At 40.9% G+C, this 16,256-nt stretch overlaps 1 long non-coding RNA gene across 1 annotated transcript; it reads right to left on the bottom strand.

Annotated features, from left to right (window-relative positions):
- Positions 1–15,460: 15,460 nt before the first annotated feature.
- Positions 15,461–16,019, bottom strand: LOC306922893. Its single transcript, XR_013789978.1, has 2 exons — positions 15,574–16,019; positions 15,461–15,541 (listed from the first exon to the last, which is right to left on the bottom strand). It is a non-coding gene; the product is annotated as an uncharacterized lncRNA (long non-coding RNA).
- Positions 16,020–16,256: the final 237 nt, after the last annotated feature.

The following is a 16,256-nucleotide window of genomic DNA, read 5'->3' as shown; positions in this document are numbered from 1 at the left end:
ATCTTCTGATATTATCATGTGTCTGACGGGTTGAGACAAAACCAGTCTGGTCAAAATGGCAAAGTTCTGGCAGAATATTTTCAAGTCTTCTAGACAAAATTGATGTGAACAGTTTGTAATCCAGATTTAATACACTAATTGGTCTATAATTTCCACAATCCAGTCTGTCTTTATCACCTTTAGGTATGACCGAAATAATCGCTTCATTCCAAGATACTGGAATCTCATTTTTTGTCAAAACCCAGTTGAAAGTTTTTTGTAAAATAGGTGTCAAAACCACCTTTAGGGCCTTATACCATTCAGATGTGAATCCATCCGTTCCCGGGGATTTATTCGCTTTCAACCTGGCTATAGCCGAGATAATCTCTTCTTGCGATATCAATGCCTTTAAACTTTTATTTTGATCAGCTGTGAGAGTTGGTAAATGTAATGAGTCGAGTAGTGCATGCATCTGCTCATCATTGGCTACAGGTGGCTGAGAGTAAAGGTTTTTATAGTAATCTGTAAAACAATTTTTAATTTCCTCTAGTCCATGATGTGTAACTTTGGTGTTGGGATCTGTTATTTTATATATTGTATTATCTGCTTGTTGTTTCCTGAGTTTATATGCCAACAGTTTTGTGTATTTGCTACCTCCCTCATAATATGTTTGTTTAGTATACATCATTTTCTTCTGGATTTCTTGGTTATATAATTGGTCAATCTGATTCCTTTTGGTCGCCAATTCCACTTTAATTCTAGGATCAATTGAGTCTTTATGTGTAGTTTCAAGGTTTTTCAATTCTATTTGTAAAGTATTAAGTCTTTCTGTTCTGCATTTTTTGAGAAAAGACGCTAATGATATCACTTTACCCCTCATCACTGCTTTACATGCATCCCAGACCATGGGCGGAGACACCCCACCATTATCATTAAGCTCTAGATAATCAGTTATATCCTTTGAGAATTGTTCTATTCTCTCTTCATTCAGTATACTAGGGTTAAATCTCCAGAGTGTGTTCCTTTTTCTGTTTGATGTAGATAGAGAAAGGTGCACTGGGCTATGATCAGAAAGATCCATTGTTCCAATATGACATTTTTGCACCTTATTTATATCTGTTCCAAATAATAAATAATAATCTAATCTACTGTAACTTGAATGTGGGGATGAAAAGTGGGTATAGTCTCTAAGCGATGGATTCACATGTCTCCAGACATCAACCAGCCCCAATTCTGAGATTATTGAATTTATCTTCTTTGTTATTCTATTAGATTGAGCTGGTCTCCGTCCTGAAGAGTCGTGGGGTCCCAGCGTTGTATTCAGATCTCCCGCACATACAAGGACCCCCTGTGCCTCTGTTGCTATCTTGTCAAATATTTGCATATAAAAAGCCAAATCTGAATTTGGGGGGATATATATATTATAAAGGGTAAACATATTTCCATCAATTTTTCCTTTAATCATTATAAATCTACCTTCTCTATCCTTAATAGTTGAAATATGATCATACATAATTTTCCCAGAAATTAGTATGGCTACACCTCTAGTATGTCTCAATCCATTTGAAGATGAAAAAACATATCTATACCCCTGTCTTTTGAGTTTTTCATGTTCCAGCCCTGTCATATGCGTTTCTTGAAGGAACGCTATATCTATATTTTCTTTTTTTAATTTTGAGATAATTTTCCTCTGCTTGGTTGGATTGAGAAGACCATTAACATTCAAAGAAATGAAATTCACCATAGTACTATATCAGTAAAGTACAAGCTATTTCTAATGTTATGTTGCATAAGATAATAATCATCCTGAATAAGAATCACATTGTACAGAAAAAAAGAAAACAGAACTCCCCCTATTTTAACAGAAAACAAATACACACATAAACACAAAACTTCCTGAGATGACAGGTTATTTCCAAACCTGTACACGTCCCTGTTGGAGGGAGGAGGGAAAAAGCCCAACCGAAGGGAAGGGGCCCTCCCTAGTGGTGGAATGTTGAAATCACACTCACATTCCATGAACCTACTAGAAAAGTCCAACTAGCTAACTATACTAAATCAAAATGCTATCCTACTCAATCAGTGATCAGAAAAAACAAAAATCAAAGGACACATTGCCTTACTTTACATTACCAGGAATGGGTAACCTCTGGTGTTTTATGTTTAAACTCCCAAATCTTCAGACTGTAGCTGCCGCGCCTCCTGCAGCTTGCTGCCATGGAAACGCCCTCCGAATGACCCCTTCCACGTCGCCATCTGGATCCTCTGCTGGAACGGTCACCGGGAGCCCCCTAGCGTTCATCTCTCGTGCAGCAGCCCGTGCGTCCTCATATGTCTGTGTCCCGTTGCTCCATTTGATACGGATCTTTGTGAACGGAGTTTGAAATCCAATGCTCTTTTGTTTGAGCACTTTTTTTATTTCTCCATAGGATCTGCGTTTATCCATCACATCTTGTGTAAAGTCATGGTCAAAGAAGCACTGCTTGGAATTAACTTCAACTTTATTCTTCCAGGCCAGTTGAAGCACAGCTTCCTTAATCTCGAATTGCAAAAAGTTCACAATGATGGACCTTGGTTTGTCGCCAGGTGCTGGCTTCTTTGCTAGGGAGCGATGGGCACGTTGAATCTGGAGAGGCACGGTTAATGGAAGTTGGGTAGTCAGCATGTTCTCCACAAACTTAATCATCGAGTCGCTCGTAGCTTCAGAATCCTCAGCTACTGAAAATATTCTAATGTTGTTTCTCCTGGATCTGCTCTGTAAATCTATTACCTTCTCACGCAGCTTGCGTTGTTCTTTTAGCAGTCTCAAGAGCACGTCTTTTGTTACGGTGCCACTCGTTTCCACATCCGAAATGCGTTGCTCTGCCTCGGCTATTGATTTACCATGGGACTGGAGCGTCTCTCCCACCTCTGTTAGCTTGCTGTTGATATCTCGTTTTAGGGCAGCCATCTCCTCCTTAAAGTCCTTCATCAAGTCCACTTTAAGCCCAGAAATCGACGCTTGCAAGTCTCTCTTGAAATCACGGAGATCCTTTGATAGCGACGCCATTTCACTACCTCCCGACGGCTCCACAGCAGCATGGGAGACGCCATCAGCCACGTTCTCTGTTACCACTTCCATGTGTGGTCTTGTCGGAGTTATGTGTCCAGTTACCCACTGTTTCAAATTCCTTTGACTTTTCCTAGGTTTATCCCCACTCATATCTTCTCCATTCAAATGTTTTTAATCACAATTATTCGAGTGGGGAGGCTATTTTTATCGTGATTGAGGGAGAGCAAACGATTTACACGTCTGCCTCGGGCATGGCTTAACCGGAAGTCCCCCTGGGTTGGTTTTTTAACGGTTTCCCTCATGGGGACTAGGTTTTTTGTCCCCATACCGTAACTGGTCCCCATGACGTGACTGTGTAAACAGATTTGTGTCCCCACAAAGATATAAAAACCAGAGTACACACACACACACACACACACACACACACACACACACACACACACACACACACACACACACACACACACACACCAACTGGCACAAGCCCATTGTTCATTATGCAAACCTCTGTGAATAATGCATGGTGTTGCTTTGTGATAACAGTCTGTGTTGTCACTTCTGGACACTTCCTCCTCAGTCAGATCAGAGACCAGGACCATCATTCGGGGTTGCAGGGAATGGTAAACGCCATCCGCCCCCGCCCCCGCCCCCCCCCCCCTCTAGTTCACATTTAACCTCCGATTCAGTTCTTCTATGTATATTTTCTCCACCTCTGAACTTCTTCTTTTTTTGTCAGATTCGGCACAAACAAGGGATTAAATTAATTTCGCTCCTATGCCACCAAAATGTGAAACGCCCTACCAACAGCCATTAAGACATGCAAATCCCTTGACTCCTTCAAAACCGCTCTCAAAGGGCACTTACGGACGGCTGCAATTCCAAACTGGCCCCCATAAAATCTTCCTTACGATTTCCTGTTTTTTATATAGAAGTGTATATTTGTACGTCTCTAAATGTTCTGATGAATTGAAAAGGGTGAACCCTGACCAAGTGTAAATGCTTTATCAGTGTGTCGTCCACAGTTACAGTCTTTGTATTGAGTTGTGCTTTTATTGTGAAATGTACCCATTCTGCAAACTGTTCATTGAGGTGAATGTTTTAAATGTTCAAGGTGGTAACAGAATACAGTGTGGACGAAAAATGAAAACAAGAAATTACACATAATCAGGATAAAAGTAGGAATAGAAATAAGCAATAAGATATCCTAGATATTTGCCATTATCTAAAAATAGTCATTAGCCAGACCCGTATACTTACGTTAGTGTTGCAAAAAGTACTCAAGTGTTTTACTAAAGTAAAAGTAGCCTATCAATACTGCAATATAGAAGTAGCCTATAACATAAAAGAAGAGGATCCAAGGCACTCTGTTCCAGTGAGGTGGAAAAAAAGCCTTTTTTATTGGGTTTAAGGCATGGCAAAGATCATTACAAAGAGGACCAACGCGTTTCGGCACTCAGCCTTCGTCAGGGCCCCATGACCATGATCATGGTCAGGTCATGACCATGGTCATGACCATGGTCACCTCACTGGAACAGAGTGCCTTGGATCCTCTTCTTTTATGTTATATTCTAACCTCGCCAACGAGCACCTGTATTCAGTTCAACAAACAACGGACCACGGCAGCGCTCCCCTCTTCTTCTATTCGATAGAAGTAGCCTACTTTGTTACAAGTAAAAGTCCGGAATTCAAAATTTACTTGAGTAAAAGTACAAGTATTGGTATCAAAATGTACTTAAAGTACCAAAACCTTTTTGAAATCTTTTGACATTGCGACGCATTGTGAGCTTGTATCAGCTATTTTCAAATGGCCAAAATATTTATAGAGCTGAAGATGTTTTCTAATCAAAATCAAAAATTTAAAAAGTAAATACCTACATTTTTCAAATAATTGTAGTGTAAAAAGTAAAATATTTGTTTCTGAAATGCAGTGGCAGTAAGTCTTACACCACTGCCAAAGAACCGACACTAGCAGACAACTGGACCATTTACTATGACACTCTACTGCCCTCTACTGATATTCATTAAAATTAAACATACCTTATATTTGTTTTATAGATCGGTCTATGAGGCTGTTATAAGCCTGATTATAGTTTGCCTCTGCTTGGCACTGAAAGTAACCAATATAAAAGATCACAATACAATGCTGCATCAATTCTCCATGAGAAGCTTGAATATTTAATATGGAGATCGTCTGATTGATTGATTGAAGTATTTATTAACAGTTTGGAGAATTACGGTACATTTCAAGCACAACTCAATACAAAACTGTTAACTGTGGACGGCACCATAAAGTTTACAATAGGGTCCACCATTTTTAATTCATCAGAACATTTAGAGACAAAATATACACTTGCATATAGCCAAAAACAGGAAATCAAAGGAGGGAAAAAAGGGGTGGGTGGGGGTGAGTTTTGAGGAGTCAAGGGATTCGACATTTTGGTGGCATAGGAGCGAAATTAATTTAGTCCCTTGTTTGTGCCGAATCTGGGTTGCACATGGTTTGTTGAACTCCCTCTGGTGTTGTGGGTGTGGACTTCGCTGACATTAGAGTTTAGACACGTACAGTATGGGTATCTTGGTGGGGTATCGAATCTTGTGGACCCGACCCATTGCAAGATGTTGTACTCTGTCGTCAAACCTAAGCCATTCCAGGCTGTCAAAGTGGGCAGGAATGAGGTGATCTCTACTAGGCTACAAATTTGGATAGAGTCACTCTTCATGGCACTAAACTATTGTTAGTTTTTCAGAAGATTTAGAACTAAGGCGTTTTTAGAATCTGCATCTGGCTCTGGGTAATTTAGTGCAACTCTAGGCTGCAATTTCAAGTTGTTTAGATTCAAGGAGCAACATGAATGAACACTATACTAGGGCAGTGATTCTCAACATTTTCGGGCCACATCCCCCCAAAATAATCATATTTAACCCTAGAACACTAAACATGGGTGATTTTCACCCGGACCCGGACGATTATATTCTTGGAATTTTCATAATGTTGCTGATGTCTGAGTTGGGTGGGTCTTTCAGTACCTTCATGATTCTCAGTGACATCATAGAACGTAGGTTTGTTTCCCTGCCCACATCCCTGTTTTTTTCTATAGGCATGTGTTCAGGTGAATTTCACCCGTGTTTAGTGATAATGTTATAGAGGAAAAATCCCATACACCCACAATGGACTTTTTTTTAATTCACCGGACCAATCTCACATGTCTTAGGAATGGGTGGACCAAAGGAAAAGTTCCTATCTTACCCAGCCAGCACGCCCACTTGGGGCCCATGTGGTTTCAATGCGGGATACATGGGTACCAAGTGGGAATGGGCTTGAACTGGGCAAATTATGAGGGTCCCACGTGGTCTACACGTGGGTTAACTGGGCATGGGTTGGAAGTGGACATAAAATTGCCTAGTTGGGGCCCACCTAGGGCCCAGGTAGAACCCACTTAAAGCCCACGTGGGCATCCCAGTTAGGACCCACTTGGGTCCCACATAAAATTGCCTAGTTGGGGCCCACCTAGGGCCCAGGTAGCACCCACTTAAAACCCACATGGGCAACCCAAGTGGTTATCCCACCTGGCTCCCACATAGGTAGCCCACCTCCAAACCACATGGGACCCACGTTGGCGTGCTGGCTGGGTAATTTCTCTCTTTTTTTTTATAGGAATATTTTAAAAATAATATGCACCAATAATAATATGCACCAATCTCACATGTCTTATAGGAATGGGTGGACCAAAGGAGAAGTTTCTATCTTAATTTCTCTCTCTTTTTTTTAAGGAATATTTTTAAAATAATATGCACGTTTTTCACCGATTTTGCCCCCCCATGATAGATCCCACCCATGAAATCTTTCTTTAGTTTTTTTGTGAAAAGTCATGATGAAATATTACAGAAGAGTAGCTCAAGTTGCCATTCCTGTACTTCAATATATTTTGATAACGGTGCAAACACTTAAATAAATAATCATATTTAAATTTAAATAATCATATTTAAATTGGGGACACCCCCAAAATGATCATATTTAAATTGGAGACCCCCCCCCCCAAAATAATCATATTTGAATTGGGGACCCCCCCCCCCATCATATTTAAATTGCATGGGGACCCCCACCCTGACAAGCATTTGGAATCGTAGGAGTTCATTTTCACAATATCTATGCACGCACACACACACACACACACACACACACACACACACACACACACACACACACACACACACACACACACCCCCCCCCCCCCCCCCCCCCAATGCATAATGTTTGTTAGAATAACAGAGATGTTGTTCAGTGGGCCACCACACGATGGCAGCACAGTTCCGTGCAGAGCAGTCTCTGGTAGAGAGCTCTTTTGTCTACATTCTAATCTAGAAAGTAGGACCTCAGTTAGGTAAACATTCATACACTTCATCCTAGACTCTATGATTAGATCGGTCTTTTTTTATGATTTGAAAAATAATTACTTTACTTTTATAATATTTTCAGTATTACTGATAATGATAAACCGTTTTAACAGCAAAGAATGTGTGGTAGTAGCACTGACTTTGATTGAAATTGATTGATTGAAATATTTATTAACAGTTTGCAGAATTACAGTACAATTCAAGCACAACTCAATACAAAGACTGTTAACTGTGAGTGGACGACCCAATAAAACATTACACTTGTTTACAAGAGGGTCCACCTTGTTCAATTCATCAAAACATTTAGAGACGTACAAATATACACTTCTATAAAGCCAAAGAGAAGAACGGGAATTCATCATATACATTCATCATATACATATATATATATATATATATATATATATATATATATACAACCATTATTTATGGTTTTGTATTGTATGTGTATATCAAGGGGTTATTCCTAAATAGAGAATTCCAAACAATTATAAGCGAGTGTTTATTGTTTGGAAAATAAATGGTAAATAAATATATATAGCGCTTAATTGGTAAATAAATATAGCGGTTTTATCCAAAGTGCTTTACATAGATTGTGCATTACATTCACCCGTTCACATACACATTCACACAAGGCGGGGGGCACCATTCGAGGCACCAACCTGCACATCAGGAGCAATATATTAGGGCCAGGGCTTGCTCAAGGACACTTCGACAGACACTAACTCTGATCTAATGAACAAATGAATGCCATGATAATGTTCTGATGTCCTTAGACAAAACCATATACACTTGCACACAAGTTATAGCAAAATCTAATGGCAGAAGTCCATGAAACTGCATATTTACATAGTAACACCATCCGTGTTATTTTAATTTAACCCAAAGTGTGTAGCCGTGTACACTCAGAATAAAATGAACACAGATTTTACATGCATGGAATATGGACATTTATTTAATAATGATATAGTTTGGAACCAAATTGGCCCTTATGGGTCCGTAACTCTGAGTGTGCAAATGGAACCAAATGGACCCACATTTGTACACTCTCAGAGTTAAATTAACATTGATTTTGCAATATAAATTGGGGTCTCAGAGATAGAAATGCCATTAAATGGGGGTCCGTAGCCTAACCCTAACGCATGTCAATCTGGGGGTCCTTGCAATTAAAGTGGTTGAGAATCACTGCTAGAGCCGTAAAATCACTGCTAGACCCCCATTTGAATGTCTTTTCAAATGGGGGTCCGCAGGCTTATAAGTGTCAACTAGACCTGTACGTGCCCGTCGCAGTCGGCCACCGGCCTACTTGGGAAGTTGGGAACGATGCAACTTGGGAACCTAATCATATACATTGTCATACCACCTGTTTTAACTATCAGCCGGTGTCCCACATGGAGATCTGTGTATGTGCCTGTGTGCCTGTGTCTGAAGACTGCAAACTGACTGTGAAAAGTGTACTTGGCAATAAATTCGGCCCATTGGCAGAGCCTGATTGGTTGAGCCTCAATTGGCTGAGGCAGAGGCTGGAAATTGCACAGGTGAAAGGAGTTGGCCTCATTAGGCCCACTGGCAGAGCCTGGCCCAGGTGAAAGGAGTTGGCCTCATTAGGCCCACTGGCAGAGCCTGACCAGAGCCTTTTGTGGTGGTTCTGGAGAACCGTGGGTCCGACCGACTCGATACTGCACACACACACTGCACTCCCTGTGGGGCTTTGGAACGCGTGTGTCGAATGTGAAGTCGGTGGGTCAAACGGTTCTCAAGTTACGTGCATTACAACCGTACACACACGTACGCACGCACGCACGCACGTACGCACGTACGCAGAGATGTGGAGCATTTATAGCAGGATTTAGACAGATGGGTATCTTGGTGGTGTAGCGAATCTTGTGGATCTGCAAGATGCTGTACACTGTCGTCAACCCTAAGCCATTCCAGCCTGTCAAAATGGGCAGGGCCCGTGAGGTGCGGGTTCGGGGAGTGAGGCCAAGTAGTAGCCTGACCAGTTTGTTTTGGGAAGTCTGGAGCCTTGTTTTAAGGGCCTTTGAGGTACTGTGGTACCAAGAGGTACATGCATAGTCGAAGAAACCTTGTACGAGTAGGGCTCCTGTGTTTTTGTTGACCAGTGAGGAGATCATGTACAGGAATCTTGTTCTTTGGTTGACTTTTTTGATTACTTTGGTGGCCATTTTATCACAAGAAAGATTTGCCTCCAGGATGGAACCTATAGTTAATTTTTCATGTGATAATAATATTGTCACCCACTCTAACCGAGAAGCCATGTGCCTTTCTGAGATTATATTTGATCCAAAGAGAATGGATTCAGTTTTTCAGTTTGTTATCAGCGAGCCAGGTGCAGATTCAAACAAGACAATCACACAAAACAACAACAATAACACACTACTCTTCTCTGGATATAAAGATAATATAAAGTTCCTTGAACCACTGCGCAATACTTGGTTTGTCCGGCCTCTTCCAGGTGCATGCTTTCTCTTTTAGTGTGTACCGATTTGTGTGATGTTTGTATGGATAAAATCTGTAGGAGTAATATAAAAAATCACACTCGTGTGAAGTGAGGGGCACTCTTAGAAGTGTATATTTGTATGTCTTTAAATGTTCTGATGAATTGAAAATGGAGGACCCTGATGTAAACAAGTCTTAGTGCTTTTTCTGGTTTTATCCTCGTAGTAGTTTTTGTATTGACCTGTACTTCCGTTGAACTGTACCCATTCTACAAACTGTTAATCAAATGTTCAATCAATCAATCAATCAATCAATCAATCAATTAAACAATTTATGAGAAAACCTTAGCTTAAATGTTGGCCATATCGTGTTTGTTTATGGTTACCACTTACCAGTATGTGTGAGGCAGAGTGACATGCCTATTGCCTATGGGTGTATAGAGCGTCGCAGTCCCGCCTCCTACCCTGGACCAGGAAATGAAACCCAATGCATTATTCTCATAGACATTTCTTAAAGTATTTATTTAAAGACGGTTACGCCGCGGACAAAGCCAACTCGAGTCGTGACAACTCATGACAACACAAACAATATTTTGGACCAAACAAATAATTACAAAGAAGAAAAACAACAAAAAAAGTGTTGTAACCTGCCGTTTGTGTCTGAGTCAGAGTGACATGCCTATATATGGGCGTATATGGTTTGTGTATGGTTATGGCTGAGTCATAGTGACATGCCTATATATGGGCGTATAGGGTTTGTGTATGGTTATGGCTGAGTCATAGTGACATGCCTATATATGGGCGTATAGGGTTTGTGTATGGTTATGGCTGAGTCATAGTGACATGCCTATATATGGGCGTATATGGTTTGTGTATGGTAAATGGTAAATGGTGCATTTATATAGCGCCTTTATCCAAGGCGCTTTACATAGATTGTGCATTACATTCACCCATTCACACACACATTCATACACCGATTGCGGCAGAAGCCATGCAAGGTACCAACCAGCACATCGGGAGCAATTTGGGGTTCAGTGTCTTGCCCAAGGACACTTCGACATGTAGACAGGAGGAGCCGGGATTCGAACCGCCGACCCATGGATCATTGCACGACCTGCTCTACCTCCTGAGCCACAGTCGGCCCCTGTATGGTTATGGCTGAGTCATAGTGACATGCCTATATATGGGTGTATATGGTTTGTTTATGGCTATGTCTGAGTCAGAGTGACGTCGGCCGGCCAGCATCCCTGTAGCCAACTGTAATAGATAGGACATTTGGAATGGACACTGCATTGTTTTGTTTTTTAAAGATATACTTTATTAGCTTTTTTGCCTTTATTGATAGGTTACAGTAGATTGACAGGAAAGGGGGTGAGAGATAGGGAGAAGACATGCAGCAAAGGTCGTCAGGCTCAGGACTCGAACCCACGACACACTGTCCAGCCTAAGTGCCTGGACCGCTGAGCCGTGGCCATGGCCGACACTGGGTTGGTTGAGTGATTCTGAGGAGGACTGACTACTAGTACAGGACAGGGGCCTGGCAGGCCTCACAATACGTGTACTGTGTGGTGGAATGAAGACTATGAAGTGAGATGTCTGTTTGAGAAACTTTTTCTTTATAATCTTTTTTTTTTTTTTTCAGTTTCAGTTTTGTTTGATTCTTCACATGTGTATGGTGTATGTTGATGATGTAGTTGTGTCCCCCCCAGTGGTCGGTGGAGACCCTATCAATCGCAAGAATCCTGAGTGTGAATTATTACTAGTGATCTTCAAGGATTTCATCTGTTACATCCTGACTGTGGTCACGAAGAGGAGATTCATATGAAATGGAAGACACAGCTTCCTATACTAGCTATCTGTTATGTTACCACACAGACACAACTGCTGCTATGTTGCATCATCATACAGAAAAGATGATATAAGAAAATATAAGAATAAGGAGAGGTATAATTGTGACCCTAGAGATACCAGTCTCTGCAAGCAAGAGGGGCGACCGTGTGTGTGTGTGTGTGTGTGTGTGTGTGTGTGTGTGTGTGTGTGTGTGCGTGCGTGCGTGCGTGCGTGCGTGCGTGCGTGTGTGTGTTGCTGCTGCAATCACCTGCAATTCTTTCGCCGTCACATCGCTCCTGTGTTGCCTAGAGATGTGATCACCTAGGCCACCAAGCTAATGCTACACTGTACAGGGGAGAGAGAGGGAGAGATGGGCAGGGGTAGAATGTACAGTAGCTAGATGGAGAGATGGAGAGATTATACACATGTAGATAAGATGCAGAGGGGGATGGAGGGGTGAGAAAGAAAAGGGAAGCAAAAGGGAAGAGAGGAAAACATCAGAGACAAAAACTGATGGAAAGCAAAATGACCTATACTGAAAACATTACATGTCCATTCTCATGAAATACCTTAGAACAAATTAATATTTATATTATCTAAGAAACTAATCTCATTCAAATTGAAATTGAAATGCATTGAACTGAAGGAAAGGCAGACAGAAAGGGCTAGACTCTAGCCCTTTCTGTCTGCCTCTCTTAGCCGCTAGAGGAACTAGGATGCGGGAAGCTGAAATGGAGGAGGGGGGTACAAAAGGAGACAGAAAGAGACACATTTCGTGAAAGAGAGAAAAGGAGTGGAGAAGAGAGGGATCAGGGACCATGCAGGGTCCATATGCCTGGCCAATCAGGGACCAGGGTCCATATGCCTGGCCAATCAGGGACCAGGGTCCATATGCCTGGCCAATCAGGGACCAGGGTCCATATGCCTGGCCAATAGTGAAGTCAAGGATCCCTGGGAAAAAAGGGTGGGGGTGAAGCCGGGGAGCATGTTGGAGGAGGTTTAAAGTTGATGAAAGAAATCAAAACAAATCTGCTTCCTAAATAATGTTTGAGGGGCGCTATAGCCCCTCCTGTATTCAGCTATTAGTGTAGATTTTCGTCTTGCACAAACATGAAATTCCCATTGACAATGAATGGAGCATTTACGTCACATGTGGATGAGCAAATCTGTATTTTTGTCCTACACAAACATTCCCATTTACAATGAATGGAGAATTTACATCATGCAGTATGTAGACGAGCAAATCGGCTTAATGTCTATTTTTATCCTACACAAACATTAAAGTCCCATTGACAATGAATGGAGAATTTTACGTCATAGTGTCTGAGCAAATAGCATAGTGTCTAATGTACGATCATAAGAGCGCCCCTCACTTCACAAAGGTGTGATTTTTATACCATGCAAGACAAGACCATGCAACAGAAATAAAATACAATCACAACCGAGTCGCTGATGAACTAGAAACTAGAAAGGTGTGGTTGCGTCACTGACTGACACAAGTTGCGAGGAATCCACTGGGAACTAAATTAGCTGAACTGAATTAGCATTTATATTCTATATTGTGATGTCATGTGAAGCATGACAAGTTCAACAGTGACAACAGTGTGTGAAGCATGACCAGAAGCTTCACTTTTCTGTTGTGCTATTACTAAAGTTAAGAAAAAAAAACGATATCCGATCTCTGATTATTTACAGGGTAATATGGGTCAATATAGGTCAGACCTGACGAAGATGTGACCGATACATCGAAACCTGGTCATTTTTACCTGCACCCTGTTAATTAAAAAAGGCTTGAACTGTCTGTGATGCTCCAGTGTCTTCCTTCCACTTTTTTTTTGTTTTACTTTGGTTGTCAATACATCTGTCAAACATATTGCGTGGTTTTACTGGTTGAAATGCAATAAATGTAGGCCCTACCGTTTTGTATTTTGAAAATATTAAATATATTTAAATACATATTTGAACGTAGGTATGTAGCCTACTACACATTTTATTAAAAGGTAGGCTGCGCCTATTTGTGTCAGGCCTAACATGAATCATGATAGGCCTATCAGAAAAATTAAAAAAATATAGGTTAGACTTAGACTACTACTATAAAAAAGGCAGCAATTATTAATATTTATTATACAACTACTAGACAGCTACTGTCACCGACATCTGTCTCTGTGTTACACCGATATTGCTAATCCAACGAAAATGTGATCATCTATGTCACTGCTCCCTTTCTTACCTAATCGTATAGCTAATGTCTTCCCTTTTGTTTAGTTCAACAAGAAAATACCAATGAATAAATAAATACATTTGTTATGGGAAAACAGTGATAAGAGATGTCACTTCATTATTTAACACATGTGAATGTCTTCATAAATAACCTCTACAATTGCACGGGGAACAGCCCAGAGCCGTCCTCGTGTGGAAAGCCCCTATGTCACATCAGAGATCAACATAACATCTAATTAACAACCTCACAGTAAACAAAAGAGCAAAGTGTTTGGTTAGAACTTTATGATCATATATGGCACCAAGTCAACCAACGTGTGTAAGCCACTGAGTTGAATGTGTAAGATGTGACACTCATTGCTCACCTTTGCACCATACCCTGCCGTTGCTAATTGATTTCGTCCTCTGGGGGCGTCATTTCATCATACTAGTAGTGTGTTTTTAACCCCTCTCTTACACCAGCCTTGCAGCAGTTGGAGTTCACAGCCCCCCCAGGGTGCTGAGCAGAGAGAGAGGGGAGGGGGGGGGGGGGGGGGGGGTACTACAGAGAGAGAGAGAGAGAGAGAGAGAGAGAGAAGGGGGGGGCTACTACAGAGAGAGAGAGAGAGAGAGAGAGAGGGTGGGAGCGGAGGGAGGGAAAGATAGAGAGCAAGGAGGGAGGGATAAACTGCAACTTAAAGGACCACTTCACCACTTTTCAACATCTCTTGGTCCTCACTAATGTTCATGATAAACCACCACCATTCTTTCCTACTCGGTCTGTGTCTCATAGGAGGGCTGTGGGCAGTTCAGACACCCGTCCACCAGTGACATCATCGTTAGGCAGTTTTTTTTAAAACAAGATTTATTTTAAAATACATTTAGATTTTTATTATCGTGAGAACTATGGCTTCCATCTTTGCATTCTAACTTTTCAGGAAAAGAAAGCCTGCAGTTTCTATTAGCTTGGATTCCCCATCGATGATGTCACTGGTGGACAGGTTTCTGAACTGCTCACAGCCCTCCTATGAGACACAGACTGAGTAGAAAAACAATTGTGGTATTTTATCATGAACATTAGTGAGGACCAATTATATGAAGATAAGTTGAAATGTGGTGAAGTCCTTTAAGAGAGTCAGAGAGCTATGCAGGGAGGGAGGTGTCCTCGATACCTTTCACCCACACAGAACACACCTATTTGACACACCTTCAGCACTCAGCAGGCAGCAAACATTTACTAGTCATTTTATTTTTTTGACTGTATATGTGTGATGGTGGAAAGATAATTATTTAAGAAACAAATTAACAAGAATCAAATGTATAGGAAAAAAAAGATAGAGAAAGACAAAGCAAAGACTGATAGATTTATAGCTGAGGCTATAAAAGGAGACCAGATACCTCGACCTTATAAGACTTCACTGGAAAAGTGAGAACCCAAAAGTATTGAAAACTCAAAAGATGAACTCTGGTTAAATGTAGAGTTGCAAAAAGTAGTATTGCAAAAAACCTGAAAGGATTTTGACACAAGACACAAGTTCTTAAAGTATTTCGAAGTTATCTTTAGTTTTTTCTTCAGATCCAGAGCGTGTACAAATGTAAAGAATATAGGAGAGAATTCTCCTAAGTGCTCTGAATGTCATCACATCATTTTGCACAAACATATACACTGAAAAACATGTCATAGATTAGGATTCAGCTGTCACATTTCAATAGGTTGAAAGGTCCCATCAGAGTAAGGTGTCATCAAGCTGTCATGGGCGACCGATCGTCTGAATCCTGTTTTCGACTTTAATCACGTTCCGTGATTAGGATTCTTGTTGATGACGCTTTATCTCATAGGGTGAGAGAGTATGTTTATCCTCATCTTTAAGGGCAAAGTTGTTGTCATGTTGATTTCCATTTAATCTTATTTCCCTTTGGTACAATCTGGAGTGGGCGACAGCTGATAGTGGAATTAATACACACGCAAATATTGATATGACATCACTGGGTGACAGGGCAGTTCTGTTCACCAGATACAAGAAGATTTACAAGGTCTTTTTTAACATAGTAATAAGATGTGAACATAAAATATGAAACAATAAATCATAATGTAAGAAAATACCCATCAAAGACAATGACAATTGCCAGGAGTAACTTGTGATCTACTAATCATTCACTCACTACACTTTAGTGATAGGATTGAACCACAATATAGGCTACTGTAGCGCAGGGCTACTCAACTTAAGATGGCTAAGGGGCCACTCAGCAAAATTTCAAAAGTCCAAGCAGGGCTGCAAGCTAAAAATGTCAGTATCTAAATTTATTTTGTAACAGACTAGTCTAAAAATCAATTAAGGAAA

This window comes from Electrona antarctica, assembly GCF_951216825.1.
Source record: "Electrona antarctica genome assembly, chromosome: 5".
Classification (NCBI taxonomy): domain Eukaryota; kingdom Metazoa; phylum Chordata; class Actinopteri; order Myctophiformes; family Myctophidae; genus Electrona; species Electrona antarctica.
The sequence above is the reverse complement of the archived record's forward strand: the minus strand, read 5'-3'. Positions and strand labels throughout refer to the sequence as shown.